Source organism: Scyliorhinus torazame, chromosome 6, assembly GCF_047496885.1.
Source record: "Scyliorhinus torazame isolate Kashiwa2021f chromosome 6, sScyTor2.1, whole genome shotgun sequence".
Taxonomy (NCBI): domain Eukaryota; kingdom Metazoa; phylum Chordata; class Chondrichthyes; order Carcharhiniformes; family Scyliorhinidae; genus Scyliorhinus; species Scyliorhinus torazame.
The window spans coordinates 308694404-308717176 of NC_092712.1; the positions used below are offsets into that span (position 1 = coordinate 308694404).

Genomic DNA, 22773 nt, shown 5'->3' on the forward strand with positions numbered 1-22773 from the left:
AGTGGTTGAAGCGTAGTCATTGTTGTTGTGCACTTTTTGAGGAAAGGTTGGACAGGTCGGGCCTGTATCTGCTGGAGTTCAGGGGTCGCTCTCTTTGTTGTTCCTCTTCTTATCCTGTTTCCCCCTATCATCCCCCCACCCCTAACTCTGAAAATCTCCTCCCGTCCCACAACCCTCCACGATATCAGCACTCGTCTAATTCTCCTCGTGTGCATCCCCGATTTAATCATTCCACCGTTGGCAGCCATGCCATCAGCTGAATAGACCCCGGGTGGGGGGGGGGGCCCCGGTTTAGCTCAGTTGGCTGGACAGCTGGTTTGTGATGCAGAGCGAGGCCAGCAGCGTGGGCTCAATTCCCCGTACCGGCTTAAGTTAATCATGAAGGCCCCGCCTTCTCAACCTTGCCCCTCACCTGAGGCGTGGCGACTCTCGGGTTAAACCGCCACCAGTCAGCTCTCCCCCCTCAAAGGGACTACGGCGGCTTTACTTACAAGACCCTCAACTCTGGAGTTCCTTTCCTCGACCTCTTTGCCTTTCTGCCTCACCGTGCTCCTTTGAGACCCTCCTTCAAATCTCCCTCTTCGCCTCAGCTGTTAGTCACCTCCCAGTGACGCCCCACGTGGTTTGGTGCCAGGTTTTGCTCGATGAGGCTCCTGTGACAGCACTTTGGAGCAGCTGTATCAATGCGGGTCGCAGTGGCTGCCCTCACTGCCCGGGGCAAGATCGACCGATACTCGCCCTCCCAGGAACAGCTCGAACGCCAGTGTTTAATCGAGACTGTGACCTGAGCCTAGGCCTACCGACTGATCGGAGGCCTCTCCTGTTACAGCGAGGGGGATGCCCACTGAACTGCGGCTCTATCTAATTGAAACAAAAGCAGTGCTTTGGAAGACACAGGAAACTTGGCTGTCGGACGTTGAGGTCATCAGGAAGTGACAGATGTGTCCCTGCAACATTTTTCACAACAAAAGGCTCATCAATGAAACAAATACACATCAGCAGTCTAATGGTGCTCAATACATGCATCATGGTGGAAGTTTTATTTTCCCCCAAGAGGGAATAAGTGGGGCCTGCCAGTAAATGATACTACACTTGTTTTGAAAACAAAAGGAAAAATTCCGAGGACACTTTGATCTTTCCCGGGTTTGATTTTTAATATTTTCCACATTTGTTCTCCCCTTTATTCCAGGCCTCTCCACCCCCTCAGCCTGTCGAAAAGCTGCCTCCCGCTGGCCATTACTTTGCTGTGAGCAGCTCGCTGCCCGTTAGACCTTCCCACCACAACGGCCAACTTTCCTGGGAAAGTGGCTCGTTTGATCCTCGAGGATGTTGAGGCTGAATTGGATTTTCCCGGTTCTGTGAGGGTGGTTGAGGCGGCGTGCTGGGAAAATAGGGAAAAAGCCGGTTCGGGCAGTTTCCCCCACACATTTCTGCTTCCAGGGGACATTCCTAGGGGTGGGTTGGCGTTGGTCAGCCAATTAGTCCAATGCAGGGCCCACTCGGGGGGGCTGCTTTGAATGGGCATTGGCATTTTAGTGATGTTGCAGTTGCCCCCCTCTTCCCCCAGCATGTGGGGGAGACGGCCTCCTGCCAACAGGCCAAGGGCCTCTTGGAAGGCTCTGTCCCCAGTGAGGGACCACACGGATGAAAGGCCACAACCACTACTCCTGTGGATGGGGAGGGGGGTTTCCCCTCTACCCCAGTGTCCCTGCTGGCTTTGGGCCTCTATATTCCATGAATTCTGTGCAGGCTCCATGTTGAAGTGTTCGCACAGGCCTGCCTGCCTGTGCAGCACCCGCCTCTCCCGGACAGTTGCCCTCACACCACTGCAGACAATCTGGGCCTCCAGCTTCAGGAGCCCCCTGAAGAATGGCGAGAGCAGGAGCAGCCGGTTTGTCGGCCACCTCCCCAAAGGGCTAGCCGGGGGGGGGGGGATGATGATGAGGACAGGAGGGGGAGGCGCGGGGACCCACAAACGGACCTGGTCATCGCAGGAAAATCCAATGCTTAATTCTGGCCTCGGCCCGTGTTCTGCAATGGGCCCCTGGAGCTGATTAGGGAGTGAGCACCCCGTAGCCCAGCAACGCTGAGGTGAGCTGCTGCACCTCAATGTTACCATGGCACCCAACTTTAATTCTTCCTCACATTGGACCTCTATTAATGACCCGGTGACTGGGTGGAGAACCCTCTTATAAAATAAATGCACGGACCTCTAGAGGCCACCAGGCGCTTAATTTTAGCCTCGTCTCCCTTCTGTCCTGAAAGATGGTGAAAAACTAGAAGTTAACAGGCACAAGGCTGTCAGGTTTGGAGCTCAAATACAAAGGCCGGTTTCTCGGTATCCTGGGTTATCTTGAGCTGACAGACTTTGCCCAGTAATAAAACCCAACGGCTGTGGCCGGCCCCTCCCTAAGACTGGAGGAACGCGGCACAATGCCTCTGCTTGATGGCTCGGGAGTACCGCGATGGAGTTCCTTTGTGATGAATTTATTGGCTTGGTTAATATAGTCACATGCAAGAGTCCCAGAGAGTTGTCGTATATGTCAAACCTGTCTAGCCTGTATCAGAGATGTGGAATGTTCAACTTTTTGTGGGGGTGTGGGGTGTTGTTGGGCAAGGGTGTTAAACGGCAAAGAGGGGCGGGGGGGTCGGGGGGGTCCATTAGGCAACCTGCCTGATTTTCCCAAGATTTTAAAATATTTTAAAATTTTTAATAAATTTAGAGTGCCCGATTCATTTTTTTTTCCAATTAAGGGGCAATTTAGCGTGGCCAATCCACCCAGCCTGCACATCTTTTGGGTTGTGGGGGCGAAACACACGCAGACACGGGGAGAATGTGCAAACTCCACACGGACAGTGACCCAGAGCCAGGATCGAACCTGGGACCTCGGCGCCGTGAGGCAGCAGGGCTAACCCACTGCGCCACCGTGCCGCCCCTCGATTTTCCCCAATGTTGACCGTTTCCTGCATTAGATACTTTGCAAAGGATGTAGAGGGAAGCTTCTTTCACTCTTCCCGGTTCGGAAGCGATGCGTTTTTGCTGCTTTTGAATTGAGCTGCTGGTCTGTCCAATAAACATCCCAGGCTGCTTTACCAGTCACAGGAGGGGACCGTTGAGCTCCTCTGGCCTAATGCGCTACTCAGATCGCCCCCCCCATTTTCTTCCTCAAAATAGTGCCACAGGATCCAGTTGAGCGGGCAGGTGGAGCCTCACATTCCCTCAGCACTGCACTGGTGTGGAATCAGTCCTGATTCTTGTACTCGAGACCTGGGTCGCAATTTTCCAGCCCTTCCTGCCCCCTGGACTATCCGCTGGAAACCTGCGGCTGCGGAGCGGTACTCGAGCCCAGAACCTTCTCGAGGGCACTTTGGGAAGGGCAATGAATGCTGCTCTAGCCAGCTGCGCCCGAATAAATATTAAAAAGAAAGCTTCATGATTCAGAGGTGAGTGTGTTACTAACTAAACCACAACTGATGCAGAAGGGTAGATAGCCAATGTTAACATACACATGGGTGTGGCGGGAGAGGGTGGGGCTTGCTGCAGCCGGGAGGGCCATCTGGGTTCAAGTTTTCGCTATGTATTGAGGAATCCTCCCTCACCATTTCTGGCCTGTCGTGCCAACTTGACGTGAAGCTGCCTTGCATGAGGTTGATCTACCAACGACAGCTCTGAGTACCTTGTACCACCGAGATGGAGGATTTGTTTTGGTGCTTTGATGGCCCTCGCCCCTGAGGTAAAAGCATGTTGGCTCTCAGCCCGACCGACACTTGTCGGTAATGGGCTAGCCAAAAGTGGTGCTTGCCGGGCCGCCATGGCCCATTTAATAGGCTTTTGCCGAAGAGGTTTCTAAACTATTAGTGTTCAGCCCACCCAAAAAGCAGGAGCCCCAAATTGTAATGACAGCTGAGCAGCCAATCGACCTGCCTTATCAATATTGCAAGCGTCAGAGATTAGACATCTAAGACTCCTTGTCTTTTGTACGGCTTAACTTCGCTCTTTCTGGGGGGCAGGTAGCTTTGGCTATTCTCTCTTGAATGATTTTGAATGGATCCTTCGTAGTTGTGTTGGAGATTTAAAGTGGATTTCCCGTTCCTACCTATTTTGCCCCACCTGCAATCGCCAATACTGTTGCTAATATTAATGATAATGTTGGTGAACCACAAGCCTTCCCTTATATCGATCAAATGACCACACAACCAGTTAGTTAGTTCAAAAGGTGGCTTATTTACATACACAAGAGTTACCTCGACATGCAAACACAATATCTACTAAGAGTTAAACTACACCTATCAGCAGCAATAACCTATACTTAACTTCAGGGCGACCGGCACTGTGCAAATGGGTAAGGCCTTTATCTGGATTTCACTTGGCTGGTTCAAAGAAAGCGGCTCTGTCTCTGCTGGGCTCATCCTTCAGGTAGCAATTGTTGGTCTTGAACTTGGCTGGCTGTTCCTGCTGCAGTTGGCTGGCACAGGCCGAATCCAAAAGAGGTTGGCACAGGCCGGATCCAAAGGGGACAGAACACATGCCTGTGTCCTCTTTTATCCCTTTGGGATTTCGCGCTCTTTGGGGCGGTCTTTAACCTTGGACCTTGGGTCTCAAATGGGGTGTGGCCCGCGATCGGTGCCCACCGATCGTCGGGCCGTCCTCTCTGAAGGAGGACCTCCTTTCTTCCGCAGCCCCGCAAGATCCGTCTGACATCTTCTTGCGGGGCGGACTCGGAGAGGACGGCCGGCAACCAGGCATGCGCGGGTGACGCCGGTTATGCGGCGCCGGCCACGTCATGTATGCGGCGGCGCCCTGACGCGGCGCCAAGGCCTGGCGCGTGTAAGTGACGCGGCGCCGCTCCTAGCCCATTATCGGGCCCTGAATCGGTCGGGGTGGGGGCCGTTTCGCACCATCGTGGCGAACACTCTGCCTCTATTCCGGAGAATCCCGCCCACTGTGTTCTTATTGATCCTTCCTGCCTGCCTGGTTTTAGCTACAGTCTAGCTCGCACTCTACAGTAGTGACGCAGCAGCTAAAGGGATTTTTTTTTACTGGGGGCACCTCGGTCCTGATGCCCCCAAGCTTCAAGAGTCCACCCACCGTCCTTAACTGGAAGGTGAACCCACCCTCTGGCTGCTAATTGGCCAACTGGGGGAGAATCACAGCCAGGCGGCTGTTCCCCACATGATGCGGTCTTCTGACCCTCAGGCCAGAGCTTTTTTTTTGACCCTCAGGGCAGGGTCCCAAAGCCCACCGGTAAAATCCCACCCGGGGTTTCAGAAGCCTGTCCGTCATTCCAGGGGGTCCTGAGTTGTGTGGCACTACCGCTCCCCCCCCACAGTTTGAAGGGGTGTTGGGCCCTGCAAGCCTTGTCAAAACGTTAACGGGCAGCGCCAATGAAGTGGGCCTTCTGGACTTGACCGGGTTGAAAGAGTTCAAATGCCTCAACTTACTAGAGGAGATTATCAGCCAATTGGTTTGAGCACAGGAGACTTGAGAGATAGACAGACAGACATAGAGAGCTAAAAGACGGGTCAAACTCAATTTCCTTGTGTATATGATTGAAAATGGGCCGATTGGAATGTGAACAAGTCGAGAGTATTTTTGTGACTGCCAAATTTTGTCTTGAAGTAGACCCGAAGGAAAAAAGTGCTTTAAGGGAAATTTACCTTTGTGGTTTAATATTTTGCCACGGCAACCCAAGAGGGATGAGTGAACTTAAGGCATGGATCGGTACTTGGGACTACGATGTGGTGGCCATCACGGAAACTTGGATAGAAGAGGGGCAGAAATGGTTGTTGGAGGTCCCTGGTTATAGATGTTTCAATAAGATTAGGGAGGGTGGTAAAAGAGGTGGGGGGGGGGGGTGGCATTATTAATTAGAGATAGTATAACAGCTGCAGAAAGGCAGTTCGAGGAGTATCAGCCTACTGAGGTAGTATGGGTTGAAGTCAGAAATAGGAAAGGAGCAGTCACCTTGTTAGGAGTTTTCTATAGGCCCCCCAATAGTAGCAGAGATGTGGAGCAACAGATTGGGAAACAGATTTTGGAAAGGTGCAGAAGTCATAGGGTAGTAGTCATGGGCGACTTTAACTTCCCAAATATTGAGTGGAAACTCTTTAGATCAAATAGTTTGGATGGGGTGGTGTTTGTGCAGTGTGTCCAGGAAGCTTTTCTAACACAGTATGTAGATTGTCCGACCAGAGGAGGGGCAATATTGGATTTAGTACTGGGTAATGAGCCAGGGCAAGTGATAGATTTGTTAGTGGGGGAGCATTTTGGAGATAGTGACCACAATTCTGTGACTTTCACTTTAGTAATGGAGAGGGATAGGTACGTGCAACAGGGCAAGGTTTACAATTGGGGGAAGGGTAAATACGATGTTGTCAGACAAGAATTGAAGTGCATAAGTTGGGAACATAGGCTGGCAGGGAAGGACACAAGTGAAATGTGGAACTTTTTCAAGGAACAGGTGCTACGTGTCCTTGATATGTATGTCCCTGTCAGGCAGGGAAGAGATGGTCGAGTGAGGGAACCATGGTTGACAAGAGAGGTTGAATGTCTTGTTAAGAGGAAAAAGGTGACTTATGTAAGGCTGAGGAAACAAGGTTCAGACAGGGCATTGGAGGGATACAAGATAGCCAGGAGGGAACTGAAGAAAGGGATTAGGAGAGCTAAGAGAGGGCATGAACAATCTTTGGCGGGTAGGATCAAGGAAAACCCCAAGGCCTTTTACACATATGTGAGAAATATGAGAATGACTAGAGCGAGGGTGGGTCCGATCAAGGACAGTAGCGGGAGATTGTGTATTGAGTCTGAAGAGATAGGAGAGGTCTTGAACGAGTACTTTTCTTCTGTATTTACAAATGAGAGGGGCGATATTGTTGGAGAGGACAGTGTGAAACAGATTGGTAAGCGCGAGGAAATACTTGTTAGGAAGGAAGATGTGTTGGGCATTTTGAAAAACTTGAGGATAGACAAGTCCCCCGGGCCTGACGGGATATATCCAAGGATTCTATGGGAAGCAAGAGATGAAATTGCAGAGCCGTTGGCAATGATCTTTTCGTCCTCACTGTCAACAGGGGTGGTACCAGGGGATTGGAGAGTGGCGAATGTCGTGCCCCTGTTCAAAAAAGGGACTAGGGATAACCCTGGGAATTACAGGCCAGTTAGTCTTACTTCGGTGGTAGGCAAAGTAATGGAAAGGGTACTGAAGGATAGGATTTCTGAGCATCTGGAAAGACACTGCTTGATTAGGGATAGTCAGCACGGATTTGTGAGGGGTAGGTCTTGCCTTACAAATCTTATTGAATTCTTTGAGGAGGTGACCAAGCATGTGGATGAAGGTAAAGCAGTGGATGTAGTGTACATGGATTTTAGTAAGGCATTTGATAAAGTTCCCCATGGTAGGCTTATGCAGAAAGTAAGGAGGCATGGGATAGTGGGAAATTTGGCCAGTTGGATAACGAACTGGCTAACCGATAGAAGTCAGAGAGTGGTGGTGGATGGCAAATATTCAGCCTGGATCCCAGTTACCAGTGGCGTACCGCAGGGATCAGTTCTGGGTTCTCTGCTGTTTGTGATTTTCATTAATGACTTGGATGAGGGAGTTGAAGGGTAGGTCAGTAAATTTGCAGACGATACGAAGATTGGTGGAGTTGTGGATAGTAAGGAGGGCTGTTGTCGGCTGCAAAGAGACATAGATAGGATGCAGAGCTGGGCTGAGAAGTGGCAGATGGAGTTTAACCCTGAAAAGTGTGAGGTTGTCCATTTTGGAAGGACAAATATGAATGCGGAATACAGAGTTAACGGTACAGTTCTTGGCAATGTGGAGGAGCAGCGAGATCTTGGGGTCTATGTTCATACTTCTTTGAAAGTTGCCACTCAAGTGGATAGAGCTGTGAAGAAGGCCTATGGTGTGCTCGCGTTCATTAACAGAGGGATTGAATTTAAGAGCCGTGAGGTGATGATGCAGCTGTACAAAACTTTGGTAAGGCCACATTTGGAGTACTGTGTACAGTTCTGGTCGCCTCATTTTAGGAAGGATGTGGAAGCTTTGGAAAAGGTGCAAAGAAGATTTGCCAGGATGTTGCCTGGAATGGAGAGGAGGTCTTACGAGGAAAGGTTGAGGGTGCTAGGCCTTTTCTCATTAGAACGGAGAAGGATGAGGGGCGACTTGATAGAGGTTTATAAGATGATCAGGGGAATAGATAGAGTAGACAGTCAGAGACTTTTTCCCCGGGTGGAACAAACCATTACAAGGGGACATAAATTTAAGGTGAAAGGTGGAAGATATAGGAGGGATATCAGAGGTAGGTTCTTTACCCAGAGAATAGTGGGGGCATGGAATGCACTGCCTGTGGAAGTAGTTGAGTCGGAAACATTAGGGACCTTCAAGCAGCTATTGGATAGGTGCATGGATTACGGTAAAATTATATAGTGTAGATTTATTTGTTCTCAAGGGCAGCACGGTAGCATTGTGGATAGCACAATTGCTTCACAGCTCCAGGGTCCCAGGTTCGATTTCGGCTTGGGTCACTGTCTGTGCGGAGTCTGCACGTCCTCCCCGTGTCTGCGTGGGTTTCCTCCGGGTGCTCCGGTTTCCTCCCACAGTCCAAAGATGTGCGGGTTAGGTGAATTGGCCAATGATAAATTGCCCTTAATGTCCAAATTGCCCTTGGTGTTGGGTGGAGGTGTTGAGTTTGGGTAGGGTGCTCTTTCCAAGAGCCGGTGCAGACTCAAAGGGCTGAATTGCCTCCTTCTGCACTGTAAATTCAATGATAATCTATGATTAATCTAGGACAAAGGTTCGGCACAACATTGTGGGCCGAAGGGCCTGTTCTGTGCTGTATTTTCTATGTTCTATGTTAAGGGCTGCAATTTTTTTCCCCCCCAGATTGGGTAGTTTGGGTATTTGCTACCTCTTGTTGCCGATCTCTGCGTTTGTGATTAATTGGTGACAGCAAGTTTCCAGCCTGGGCCTATTGTGTAAGAACCCCTCCAATGTACCTGCCCATGCTTCGGCGGGTTGGCAGGACGAGCCTTGTTCTCCTCCCCCTTCTCTCTCTCTCTCTCTCTCACTCTCTCTTCTCCCCCCCGCCCCCCCCCCCCCACCCCCCACCCCACCCCACTCCCCAACCCAGCATCAAGTGTTTTGTAAAAGAGGCGCTCTGATTATTGTGAAATCCAAAATCCACAGCAGCTATACCACAGGCCCCGCAATCGCTGCTCTCTGGTGATGGGGTGGCTGTCTGCACCGACCCCCACAGGCCCGAATCCAGGGATGGGATTAGCCGAGCAGGAACGCAAGACTTTTAGCGCACAGTAAACCTATTGGCTCTTTGCTGGAGACCAGTATGGGTTTTTTTTTAAAAGAACAGGAAGAAAAAGTCTTGCATTTAGATAGCACCTTCCTCGCCCATCGGGCCTGGGAATCACTTCACAGTCATTGAAGTACTTTTTGAAGTGTTGTCACTGTTGTAATGTAGGAAACAGGGCAGCCAATTTACACACTGCAAGATCACACAAAGAGCAATGTGATAATGGCCCGATAATCTGTTCTGTGTGATGGTGACTGAGGGATAAATATTGGCCAGGGCAGCGGGGAGAACACCCCTTCTCTTCTTCAAAAATAGTGACCATGGGATCCTACATGCCCACCTGAGAGAGCAGACAGGACATCAGTTTAACATCTCATCTGGCAGGTGGTGTCTCCAAGAAGGCAGCACTCCCTCAGTGCTGTCACGGAATGTCCGCCTCGAGTTTTGTGTTCGGGGGCCTTGGGGTGGGATTTGAACCCACAACCTTGTGGTGCAGAGGCACCGAGGGTGCGACGGGTGCCGATCCACGGCTGACAGCGGAAATAGTCAAACTTGGGCGGCACGGTTGCGCAGTGGTTAGCACTGCTGCCTCACGGTGCCGAGATCCCAGGTTCGATCCCGGCCCCGGGTCACTGTCCATGTGGAGTTTGCACATTCTCCCCATGTCTGCGTGGGTCTCACCCCCACAACCCAAAGATGTGCAGGCTAGGTGGATTGGCCATGCTAAATTGCCCCTTAATTGGGGAGAAAAGAATTGGGTACCCTAAATTTATAAAGAAAAAAGAAATAGTTAAACTCAGTGTTGATGTTCAGAAGGCGGTAGAGTGCCGAATAGAAAGTCTAAGGTTGTTCCTTCACCTTCCTTTGAACTTCATTAGGACCATGCAGGCAGGGCTGGAGATCAGAGTGGGAGTAGAACAGAGAATTAAAATGACAGGAGCTTGGGGACTGAACAGAGGTTTTCCACAACGTGATTACCCAGTCTGTGTCTGGTATCCCATATTGGAATATAGACATTCACCAAGAGCCCAGAGGCTGATATTTCGGTGGATGAAATCCTAGCTGAGTTTGGGTTTTATGGGCACCTTTGCGACTTGTGTGGTATCGTTTGCTCCTTCCCTGAGCCACATCCTGCGTTAGTTACCCTCTGTCAATAATATATCAAGATACTGCGCTCCTCCAGAATCTCGGGGGTATTACAGTACAGCACCCGTGAAGTGGAGCCAGGGTTACCTTTGTGCTCCTCCTGTTGATACTACCCTGGTATTATTGCTCATTCGGAAGAACCATTGCAAGGCAAGAGATCTCAAATGCCCACTGCTCCATTTGACGAACTGAGCCTCCAAATCTTTTCTATCAGGCCCTGTGGTAACTTATCGGGGGTGATTCGCCGAGCCCCGCGACAGGCCGGAGAATCGCCACAACCGCGCCACGATGCCCCCCCCCCCCGACGCGGCGCGCGATTCTCCGAGGTGCAGAGAATCGACGCCATTTGTGCCAGCGCGTATGGCACGGCGCCCGCCGCGGGACGCTGGAATTGGCGGAGCCACCAATTCTCCGGCCCGGATGTGCCGAGCGGCCGCTCCGACACGCCAGAGTCCCACCGGCGCCGTTCACCCCTGGTCGCTGCCGGCGGGAACTCTGCTGGAACGTTCAGGGGGACGGCCTGTGGGGGGGGGGGGGGGGGGGCTCCTTCACCGGGGGGGGGGGGGCCTCCGATGGGGTCTGGCCCGTGATCAGGGCCCACCGCTCCAACGCCGTGTTGTACCCGGTTCGCTCCGTCGTGAAACGCGACGGCGTTCATGACGGAGCGACCACTTGGGCTCCATAGTGGAGAATCGCCCCCTATATCTTTACAATCAGGCCCTGTGGTAACTCATCGTGTGTTATGGATGTTAAGTTGCTTGCAGAACATCGAGTCCTTTATACTTCGGCAAAAACCTGTCAGGGGGTCACACAAACCCTCCTAGTCTGAAAGCTCCTTTGTCTGGGCCCACTGGTTATGCTAAAGTGGTATCTGGCCCACCGTCCCTGCCCGGGATTAACCTGAACCTTCCCGGTTTTATATTACGCATCTGAGATTAAGGGACGAGTAAACCTTTTAAATAACATTCATCTGCAGTGTTTAAATCACTGCTGTGATCACCATGGCTCCAGGACAGCAGATAACCTGTGGTTTTCGCTGTCTTGGCCCCTTGCCTTTGTCCGACAGTCTGCAGGCAGTGTACATACACACTGTTAGAGATGTGTTTCTGCAAAGACTTAAATCAAATGAATGCTTTTATTATTTTTTTTGAAAGAAAAGTCGGCTTTGGTGCAGGAACATCTGCGATTGGAGTGAAAGATGGAGGCATTTCAATAAAAGTGTTTGGGGTGGGGGGCGGTTAGGATGCCCTTTGGAAGTTTGCACACACCTGCGCGCACTTGTTAAAGCGCTTTGCAGTCCGGTTTGAAAAGGGGATTTTATATTTCTGCAAGGATCAGAGTTGAGCCGTAGAGAGTGCAAACAGCAGGATCACGGGGAGGGCTTGGAATGCAGTGAAACGTGTCCTGACATGCACGCACCACCCAGGAATCAGACAGCAGGGAGCTACATCCCGAATCTTCAAATGTGGGCTCCCACCATACTGTTGGCTCGTGAACGTTTGGGGGGGGGGGGGGGTTACAACAACAACGTATATTTATATCGTACTTTTAACGTCACAACAGGCCCCAAGGCGCTTCACAGGAGCAGTACCACACCGGGCTACGTAAGAGGATATTAGGTCGGATGGCCAGAAGCTGAGTTAAAGAAGAAGTTTTTAAAGAAGTGTCTTAAAAGGTGGAAAGTCAAGTCAAGAGGCGGAGGGCTGCAGGGAGGGAACTCCAATGCTTGGGGCCCAGGCACGGCTACCAGTGGGTGGAGCGCTTATAACTGGGAACGCACAAGAGGCCAGAAGGAGAGCGGCGGGGGTCTCCTGGAGGGTCGCGGGGCTGGAGGAGATTCCAGAGATAGGGAGGGGGCGGGCGCGAGGCCTTCTTCGCTCCTCTTCTCCATTTTCAAGTAGAACCCTCCCTCGAAAGCTGGCTTACATTGGGGGGGACAGGACCACAGGCATTCCAGGGCCGCAGCCAAATAGCTATTATTAACGTGCGAGTCTAGACGGTGAATGACTGATCATTGGAGGAGGGGAAACCCCATTTTGATTGCACCAGATGTTTGTCGCAAACACAAATATTATGATAGAGCCAGAGACTGTCCCCCCCCACCGACCACATGCGAAAGAGCAAAGGGAATGTGGAAATTTGCAAGATGATTGAGTTCGGACTTTACACAAAAGCACCTTTATAAATTTAACGGCGATGGAAAGCCAAAGGAAGGAGACAGGAAGAGAGGTTATCGCTTTCCCCTCTACTCGTCACTTCCCACACTCCACCCATCCATACCCTACTCTAACACGTCACCAGTTAAGTTAACATTCTTCTGGGCAGCACGGTGGCGCAGTGGGTTAGCCCTGCTGCCTCACGGCGCTGAGGTCCCAGGTTCGATCCTGGCTCTGGGTCACTGTCCGTGTGGAGTTTGCACCTTCTCCCCGTGTCTGCGTGGGTTTCGCCCCCACAGCCCAAAAGACGTGCAGGGTCGGTGGAGTGGCCACGCTAAATTGCCCCTTAATTGGAAAAAAAAAAAGAATTGGGTACTGTAAATTTATTTTTTTTAAAGTTAACATTCTTCTACCTTTGTTCTACGTTGGAGATCTGACTCTTCAGCTCTCAAATTCCAGGCTATACCTCAGGAGGTGCCTTGATGGCTGAGGATTATAGACACCTCCTCGAGTGTCTTCCTCAATAAACTGAGGGATGAATGCTGCTTTCTGACATGGATGTTAATCGCAAAATGCCACGGCAACAAGTTATTTTAGTTAGATTTCAACGTTCATTTAGTCGTCATGGATGAGTCCGGAAAGGAGAGTCAAAGAAAATGGTTTATTTCCAAAAGGAACGGTTCTACAAGTAACAGTCCTAGTGTGGGCTACTCTGCAGTTTGACCCCTACCTGGGCCGGCTTTTAAGGCCATGAATCAACCAGCCCATTGGTTAACTCCCTGCCCCTCAGCGGGGGAGAGCTCGACTCCACGATGTCCATGGGGAGATTGAACAGGTTGTTCTCCCCTGGGTCTCGTGGGGGGTTATAACAGTTCACCCAACTGCTATCCCCAACCATCACTCCTGGCACTGACTTGCCCAGTTCAATAAAGAGCCGCACCGTGTGCACATCCGAAGAGCCACACCCCGGAACACATCTGCAATCTGTATTATCAGCATGTGGAGGCAAGGCTCGCTTAAACGGAAGATCTGTACATTGTACTGTCGAGGTCACGCTCCTGCCAAGTGAGGTACCAGGTAGATGGAGGGCTCGCTTAGCACTGCTGCCTCACGGTGCCGAGGACCCGGGTCCCTGTCCTTGTGGAGTTTGCACATTCTCCCTGTGTCTGCGTGGGTCTCACCCCCACAAATCCAAAAAGATGTGCAGATGGATTGGCTATGCTAAATTGACCCTCCATTGGGGGAAAAAAAAAGAATTGGGTACTCTAAATTTTTTTTTTAAGAAAGGAGGGCTTGCAGTTTATTCGTAGCCTTGTGGCTGTGTGAGGAAAGTACAGAGGGATATTCCTTTACACTGAAGGTGTTACAGGAATGCAAGTTGTTGTATGTACACCAGCCTACAACACACGGGAAAGCTGACACATGGCTTTAAAGAAGCTGATTTTCTTTTCACAAAGTGACAACGAAAGTCAGCCGAGAGAGAGAGAGAGACAGACAGACCAACAGATTGTAGACCCTCCATTTTGGAACTCTCGCCTGGGGACCCCCTGACTGACCTGGATTACAGAGATGGCCCAGCCAAGCTCCAGAGACCCGATAAAGTTAAAACGCACGATTCCTTGCTTTGGATTTTGGAGGCAAAATGTGTTTTTTTTGTAGAAGGGGTTGGAAGCTCTGGTATTTATTTGGTCCTTAAGGTTTGGTGCACTATGAAGTGGTTACTGAATACAGACGATCCACCTCCCAGAATGTGGGTTGGGTTGCAGACTTTCGCATTCACCACCTCTCTCACTGTTCCATTAGTTCACCAACGGGGAGTTCAGAGTCCCTCTTGCAAACACCAGTTTTCCGTTTTCTTTGCTGCAAATACAAGATTACAAAGTGTTATGGGCCAGGGTTTAGAGAACCCCAAAGTGTATCATGGAGTTCACCTGACCCACAACTTTTAATAGATTGTGGTATGGGGAGCACACGGCCCACTCTACAGGTGTGGTACAGCAGAAATGGAAAAGTATTTTTTAAAGCAAAACAATGTTTATTCTATGAACTCAAGTTAACTTTTTTAAAACATGCAGTGACCATCTTAGCAACCATTAATTCAAATACAACCCCCAAAGACTACAACACTAAGTAAACCTTTAAGTTTTCCTTTTTAACGTCCATACGACTTAAAAACAAGACCTTTATCAGAAGCACATCAGGTTAAAGTCACTACTGAAAACATTTATAATTCTGAATTCACCAAATGATCAAGAGATAGTCTTTTGATGGCAGAGAGAACAGCAGTACACCTGCTTGGTCAGGGTTCAGCTCCAACACTGAAAACAAAACTAAAACACACCCTGCAGCAAACGGCCTAAAACGAAAGTAAAAAGCTGACAGACAGCGCAGCTCCACCCACTCTCTGACATCGCTGCAGTAATATACACCCATTTCTTAAAGGTACTCTCACTACAGATACTTATATACACACCCATTTTAAAAGCACCCATTTCTTAAAGGTACTCTCACATGACAAAAGGCTAGGTGCAGGAGTAGGCCATTCGGCCCATCGCACCTGTTCCGCCATCCTATCAGATCATAGCTGATCTGACTGTGGCCTCAACTCCTCCTGCCTAACTATCCCTCCTGAAAGATGGATGTTCTCAGTGACACTGAATCCGGACAATCCACCTGTGGATGCCATGCCCCCCCCCCCCCCCCCCCCGGGGCCTTGACCCCCTTTTTGTCCTCCCTTGTTGACCAAATATCTGTCCAATTCAGCTTTTGAAACTGTTCAAGACCCAGCCTCGACTGCTCATTGGAGGAGAGGATGCCAAAGGCCAATGACCCTCTTAGAGAGGGAGAAGGAGAGAGAGAGAGAGAATCTTATAACGGGAGACCCATCATTTTTAAACTGTGGCCCCTAGCTCTAGACTGTCCTTCCAAGAGGAAGCGGTCGTGAGGTCAAACAATGTCAGCTGCCTTGTTCCGAAGGCTGGCAAGCAAGCACCTGGGTTGAGGTCACAGTGGCTGCAGGCGGGGAAAGGTGTTACTACTTTTCGGACAAAGGAGCTGGAGCTGGACTGTGTCCTGCTTTGTGATGTCAGAATCACTGGTTCTGAGCCACAGAGGAGGTCTATTCTGTCACTCGAATGGAACCTCCAGGCCCCACAGCATAGTAACTGTTTGAACCTAAATAATCAGCTCGGCATCAGAGATCAATCGCAAGGAGCCGCGACCATGTGGGTCTGAGAGTGGAGGAAGAGGCCTGTGAGGGGCCGAGCATCCAGGTTAGTTCCTTGTTTCTTCAGCTCCCCGTCGGAACCAGCGGGGATCCTTGACTGGGGAAAAGAAAAGCTGATAGATACCTCCCGGGTAATGGTATGGGGCGACTTCAAAATGCCTCACAAGACTCATCCGTGTCCTTTCAAAAGTGGGAAACTTTTCTTTTTAAACTTGGTAAGTTGTTGAATCTGGAGTGTGCTGCGGGAAAGGGCGATGGGAGCAGATTCAACAGTAATTTTCAAAAGGGAACTGGATAAATATTTGAAGGGGGAAAAAGTGACAGCGCTATGCGGAAAGAGCCAGGGAGTAATGGGATATCTTCAGTGTCATCTGTTTGAAAGAAGTCGCCTCTCGTTCTTTAGCCAATCACCGTGAACCTTTGTGCCTTGGTCAACGACCCTCCTGCCTGTGGGAACACTTTCTCCCTATTGACTTTATCGAAGTCACTCAGGATGGAAGCAGCTCTACCCACTCTCCTCTTGATAACCTAATGGGAGCAGACCACCTTCTCCAGTCCTTCGGTATGTCCTTCGTTTGCCCGACCCACCGGTGTAGAAAACCTCTTCTCCACCCTCTTCCGACGGAGCTTGGCACCTTTCCTATAGTGTGGCACCTAAAGTTGGACAGAGCCCTCCAGCCGAGGCTGTACATGAGGCTGATTGCCGCCTTTGTCAGCCTTTTCATAAAATTTTGTGCTTCACGATGCTGGGGCGATGAGGTGACCATAAAACCATAAGATGTGGGAGATTCGGCCCATCGACCATTCTCCGCCATTCATTATGATCAGGCTGATCATCCAACTCAGTAACCCATTCCCGCTTTGCCCCCCATATCCTTTGATTCCCAAGAACTATATCTAATTCTTCTTGAAAACATTTTGGCCTCAATTGCGTCCTGTGGTAGCAAATTCCGCAGGCTCACCACTCTCTGGGTGAAGCAATCATTCCTCATCTCAGTCCTCGGGCGGGATTGTCCCAGCCCCACGCCGGGCCGGAGAATCCCTGCAACCATGCCACGCAGCCCCGAGCCCGGACGCGCTTCTCCGCGCAGTGGAATCGGCGCCACTGGCGCCGGCGCATTTGGCGCAACTCCGGTCGCGGGCCGCTCTACGCGGCCGGGCTGCCGATTCTTTTTAAATTTAGGGTACCCAATTATTATTTTTTCATTAAGGGGAAATTTAGCGTGGCCAATCCACCTACCCTGCCACATCTTTGGGTTGTGGGGGTGAAACGCACACAGACACGGGGAGAATGTGCAAACTCCACACGGACAGAGACCCACGGTCGGGATTCGAACCCGGGTCCTCAGCTCCTGCAGTCCCAGTGCTATCCACTGCGCCATATGCCGACCCTGCAAATATAATCCTAACCGACTCAATCTCTCCTCACATGTTAGTCCTGCTATCCCAGGAATCAGTCTGCTAAACCGTCATGATGACTGATCGGGTAGGCAGCACGGTGGCGCAGTGGGTTAGCACTGCTGCCTCACGGCGCCGAGGTCCCAGGTTCGATCCCGGCTCTGGGTCGCTGCCCGTGTGGAGTTTGCACATTCTCCCCGTGTTTGCGTAGGTTTCGCCCCCACAACCCAAAAGATGTGCAGGGTAGGTAGATTGGCCACGCTAAATTGCCCCTTAATTGGAAAAAAATGAATTGGGTACACTAAATTTATTTTTTAAAAGTTGATGACTGGTCGGATAGGAGGACATTCCTCCACATCCCTGTCTTAAATGGACGATCCCCTACTCTGAAATTGTGCCCTCTGGCCCTCGACTCTCCCACAAGGGGAAACACCCTCTCAGTATCTACCCTGTCAGACCCTCTGAGAATCCGATATGTCTCAATAAGGTCGCCTCTTATCCTTCTAAACTCTACTACTTGAAACATGCACTGTTGCCAATCGCATGCACGGTAAAAGTACTTTCCCTCTAAAATAACCTGACAGTGTTTAGTGATCATGGAGATTTATATTGGAGCTCACGTCCCCCGTACCAGTGTGTTTAAATGACGCTCACAGTATAAACACATCCTGATTTACTCCAAATTTACCCTGGATTTTTGGCCTCTATTTATTCCCCTGATTTTAAGCCTGGAAATAAACTCGGCAGCACCTGTGTAGAGAGTCACAGAGATAATGTTTTGAGTCCCTGTGACTTCTTCAGAGGTGACCAGTCCTGTCAGACTCGAAACGTTGGGTGGAATTCTCCCATGCTCTCGCCGGCAGACTCAATGGCGGGTGGGAGTTCGGCGGGACTTCAAACATTATTTCCCTCGGGAACAATTCCCTCGGGATTTCCCCCTGGTGCCCGTCTGGGCGGATCGGGAAACCCGCTGGACGTCGGCGTGAAACTGATTTGTATCCCGCTAATGGGATCCAGATGAAGGCCCAACTGGAATCTTCCACCCACTCCGCGATGCCAGCCGAAAAAACACGCCGGTGCGAAACATCTGGAATAACGTGGTGTGCAGAAGCCGGGACTCGACCGAACAATGCCTGGGGCGGCCTCCGGAGTTTGGGATGGAGGCTGGCAGCAACCCTGGACCACCGCAGGATTGGGTGGCGGGGAAGGGTGGGGGTCATCCACAGGTAGATCTTCCAGATTCAGTGTCATAGAGGACATCCATCTTCCAGCCTCAATGCTCCTGGAGATCAATCATCTTTTTCAGGATGTCCATCTTCTTTCTTCAAGAGTGGGTCAGTGGTATTGGGCACCTTTTCAATTTGGCCAACTCGGTATGACGGCAAGACTCGCCCTGCCACAGAATACGGCGCTAAACCCCAGGTGCATCATTGATTAGGTCGGGGTCAGAAGGTATGGCATGGTTTCCTGTCAACCTCCACTCCACATTTCCCACCCCCGCCATGGGACTTGGTCCCGGATGGGAGAATTCCACCCCTTAACTCTTCCTCTCTCCATAGACGCTGCCAAACAGGTTTTTCCAGCATTTCTGTTATTATTGCTGACTGACCTACCTTGGCTCTCAATTAAACAATGCGTTGGCTGTCAAATTCTCATCCCAGTTTTCAAATCCTTCCAAAGCCTCGGTCCTCCCTGTTTCTCAATCTCTCCCAGCCCCAACACGCCCAGGATACCTGCGCTCTGCCCCCTGCGTTTACAGAATCTCAGAATCGTTAGGGCGCAGAAGGAGGCCGTTTGATCCATTGTATCCACCACCTTCCGCCATCAGCTGCACTTTCAGCTTCCTGGGTCGAACACCGCTTTGCCTCTCTACCTTGTTTTCCTCCCAAAGTGCACCTCAAAATGTATCTTTTTTACATCTGTCTTAATGTCTCCCATCTGTGAATTGGTGTCAGTTTTTGGTTTGTAACGCTCCTGCGAGACACCATTGGGATGCTTAACCACAATAAACGTGCAACGTGAATATAAGTTGTTGCCATTGGCCCTACTTATGCATAACCTGGTTTAACAGTTTGACGGATAGGGTATAATACCTGCAGTGTGTCACACTACATCGTAATCAAGGTAAACAGCACCAGCTCCTTGTCTTGTCCCATCTGCTGCTTGAATCTCCTTTCTTGTTTCTAGATAGGCATCTCCTTGGGAACATTTTTACTTTGGTGTGTATGCGTGTTTTTTCGTTGTTGCTGCAATGTGCCATCAGTTTCATTCGAATTGAGAAACCCTCACTTTTCAAGTTCGCTCTGTCTTTTTATCCTGCATGCTGCACTGATGCAGTTCCACTGCGGCAAGAGGAGATTTGTAGTTGAGCCAGGATCCGGTTGTTTCTCCTTTACCTGCGTTTTTGTTAAGTGGCAGGATTCGGGTGCGCTGGGATGAGCCGCAGGTTTTGCCTCTGTGTCCTTGCCCCTGAGTTGGCTTCAGGTGTACCCATTGGAGTAGGATTGGTAACCCTCCAGGATTGGCGTGGAGGCTCCACGAATTGGAGGCCAATCCCGGCCTTCGATCCCAGCCCCTGGTCACTGTCCGTGTGGGGTTTGCACATTCTCCCCATGTCTGCGTGGGTCTCGCCCCCACAACCCAAAGATGTGCAGGTCAGGTGGATTGGCCACGCTAAATTGCCCCTTAATTGGAAAAAAATAGTTGCGAACTCTAATTTAGAAAAACATGTAAAAGTATAACCCTGGAAAAAACAAAATCATCAGGACATGAAAAAAGATTTTTTTACCTCTCTCACTCCCTTTCTTTGAACATTTCTCTTTAACACATGTATGGTGGGGTCGGGGAGAGAGCGACAGCTGTTTGACAGACAGTCAAGCATCATTCGATTGGGTATTGAGTCTTTCAGCCTTCCAATTGGTCCAGGAAGCGTGCGCGTCACAAGGATGGATGTGTTGGCCGACGAATGGCTGGAGCATTGGGGGGGGGGGGGGTCCACCTGATGAAACCTCCAGGAGTACATTCAATCGCCGTTGGCAACCCTGCTGCGGACTGGTATTCCAAGTGAAATAGGCTAACCCGTCAAACATCCCATTTACGCAGGAGGAGTTGGGATTGGAGACTCCTAGTGCCCTGATTCCCAGAGGGAATTGTATATCCGTCCAGAGGGAGCAGGTGGCTGAGGGGTAGACGTAGGCCTCACCTGAGAGGCCGAGGCCTTCACCATCAGCAACAAACTGAAACTCAAGGCCTTTTCTGGGGGTGAATTTTCAGTCCCAGGACTGAAGCATTCCTTCAAACTCCGGTCACATTTTGTTTGATGACGCTCCAGTGCCGAAACTTGAGGCATTTCGCTGCATTGCAGGCGCCAGATAACGGCACGTTTTTGTTGTTCTGCAGATTAAGGGGATGAGAAATAGGGACAGGAGTTGGCCATTCTGCCCCTCGAGCTTATTCTGCCATTCAATAGGATCATCACTGATCTACAGAAAGTGCACTTAAACCCCCTCTCCGTCATTTGGCTCTCCGAGCTGCTGTTCCAGCCTTGACAATGGCTGCTCCTTACTCCTTGAACTGCTCTTAACTTTCCATCCATGCAACAAGTTCACCCAGAATGTGGAAACACTGAGGAGGGGGGGGGGGGGGGGGGGGGGGGGGAGATACTGAAAAATTCCTCAGCAGCCTTTCCACAGCACTCCGGCCTGTCCCCAACCTGTCGCAATTCTGTGGGGGGAGAAGTGGTCGTCGGCCAGGAAGGGGTCCTCGGTGCTGTGAGGCAGCAGTGCTAACCACTGTGCCACCGCGCTGCCCCCATCTCACCTCTCCTTCTTGCTGTAAGACGTTCTCTCTGGACTGTGGGAGGAAACCGGAGCACCCGGAGGCAACCCACACAGACACGGGGAGAACGTGCAGACACCGCACAGACAGTCACCCAAGCCAGGAATTGAACCTGGGAGCCTGGAGTTGTGAAGTGACAGTGCTAACCACTGCTACCATGCCGCCTACATCCATCCTTGTGACGCACTGCCTTCCTACACCAATCGGCAAGCAAAAAGATACATTACCCAATCGACTAATGCGTGACTTGTCAGTCAAACAGCTTTTCTCGCCATTTTCAATATTTTTATATCTGGTAAAGAGGAACATTGATGGTGTCCTGGAGAATGATCTTCAATTCCTGGATCCTCCAGGCCAACCCTGGAGGGGTTGGCAACCCCTCCACAGCCAATTAGCACCTCCTCATGGTGTCAAATGGCCCTGGGGCCGCTGTGATCGGTGATGCTCTGGGTGGCGTGGTGGGAAACCCCACCATCCGAGACGTCCTACTCTGAATCTCAGGGTGGCATCATGATGCACCGATGCGAAAGGATTTGGAGCGCTTGCCTGAAGTTGCTTTCCTGTCCTCGTTCTCACTCTGCTGTTTTAATGGACATGGCAGCCAGCCTCAAATAACTGGCAGTGTACGTCCCCTAAAAGAGCAGGCAGGAATTTCAGGTGAAGGTCTTTTTTTTTAATAAACATTTTATTGAGGTATTTTTGGTATTGTAACAACAACAAAATAAACAATGCACATGAAACTATAAACATAGTGCAAAAGCCGTCTCCCTCCCTTACAGGTCCCACCTTTATTAACCCCCTACTCTAAGCTAAACTAACGCCCCCCCCCTTCTCCAAACAGAGAAAGCTAGCCATGTCCGATAGCCAGGTCTCTGACTTTGGGGGCTTTGAGTCCCTCCAAGCTAATAGTATCCATCTCCGGGCTATCAGGGGAGCAAAGGCTAGAACATCTGCCTCTTTCTCCTGGATTCCCGGATCTTCCGACACCCCGAAAATCACCACCTCTGGACTCAGCGCCACCCTTGTATTTAACACTGTGGACTTGACATCTGCAAACCCCTGCCCAAATCCCCTAATCTTCGGACATGCCCAGAACATGTGGACATGGTTCGCTGGTTCCCCCGCACATTTTGCACACCTGTCTTCCACCCCAAAGAATCTTCTCATCCAGGCCACTGTCATGTGAGCCCAGTGAATGACCTTAAATTGTATCAGGCTGAGCCTGGCACATGTTGCGGTTGCGTTGACTCTACTCAACTCGTCCGCCCATTGACCATCCTCTATCTCACCTCCCAGCTCCTCCTTCCACTTGCGCTTCAGCCCCTCGGTCTGCGTCTCCTCTGACACCATAAGTTCCTTGTAAATGTCAGAGACGCTCCCTTCTCGGACCCACCCTCTGGAAACTACCCTGTCCTGAATCCCCCTTAATGGTAGGAGCGGGAAGGTTGACACCTGTTTATGTAGGAAGTCCCGCACCTGCAGATACCTGAATTTGTTTCCCCTCACCTGTTGTGTTATGTACTCTGGGATAACACAGGCTGCAACTGGATGCAGCTTTAACCAAAAGATACTCCAGACCTTGAAGTTAGTTCAACCTGATTTATTGAACCAATAGCATAGTTCTCTATGAGTTCGACTCTCTGCTAACCTAAGTGTGGTTACTCTGTCTGACTGAACCAGACTAGTTCTTAGCCACGTGCT

General features: G+C 50.6%; 1 protein-coding gene across 3 annotated transcripts in view; it reads left to right on the plus strand.

Moving 5' to 3' along the window:
* rreb1a (ras responsive element binding protein 1a) overlaps nt 1-22773 on the plus strand; it is a 196123-nt gene that overhangs the window by 76746 nt on the left and 96604 nt on the right. The gene's annotated exons all lie outside the window — the stretch shown is intronic.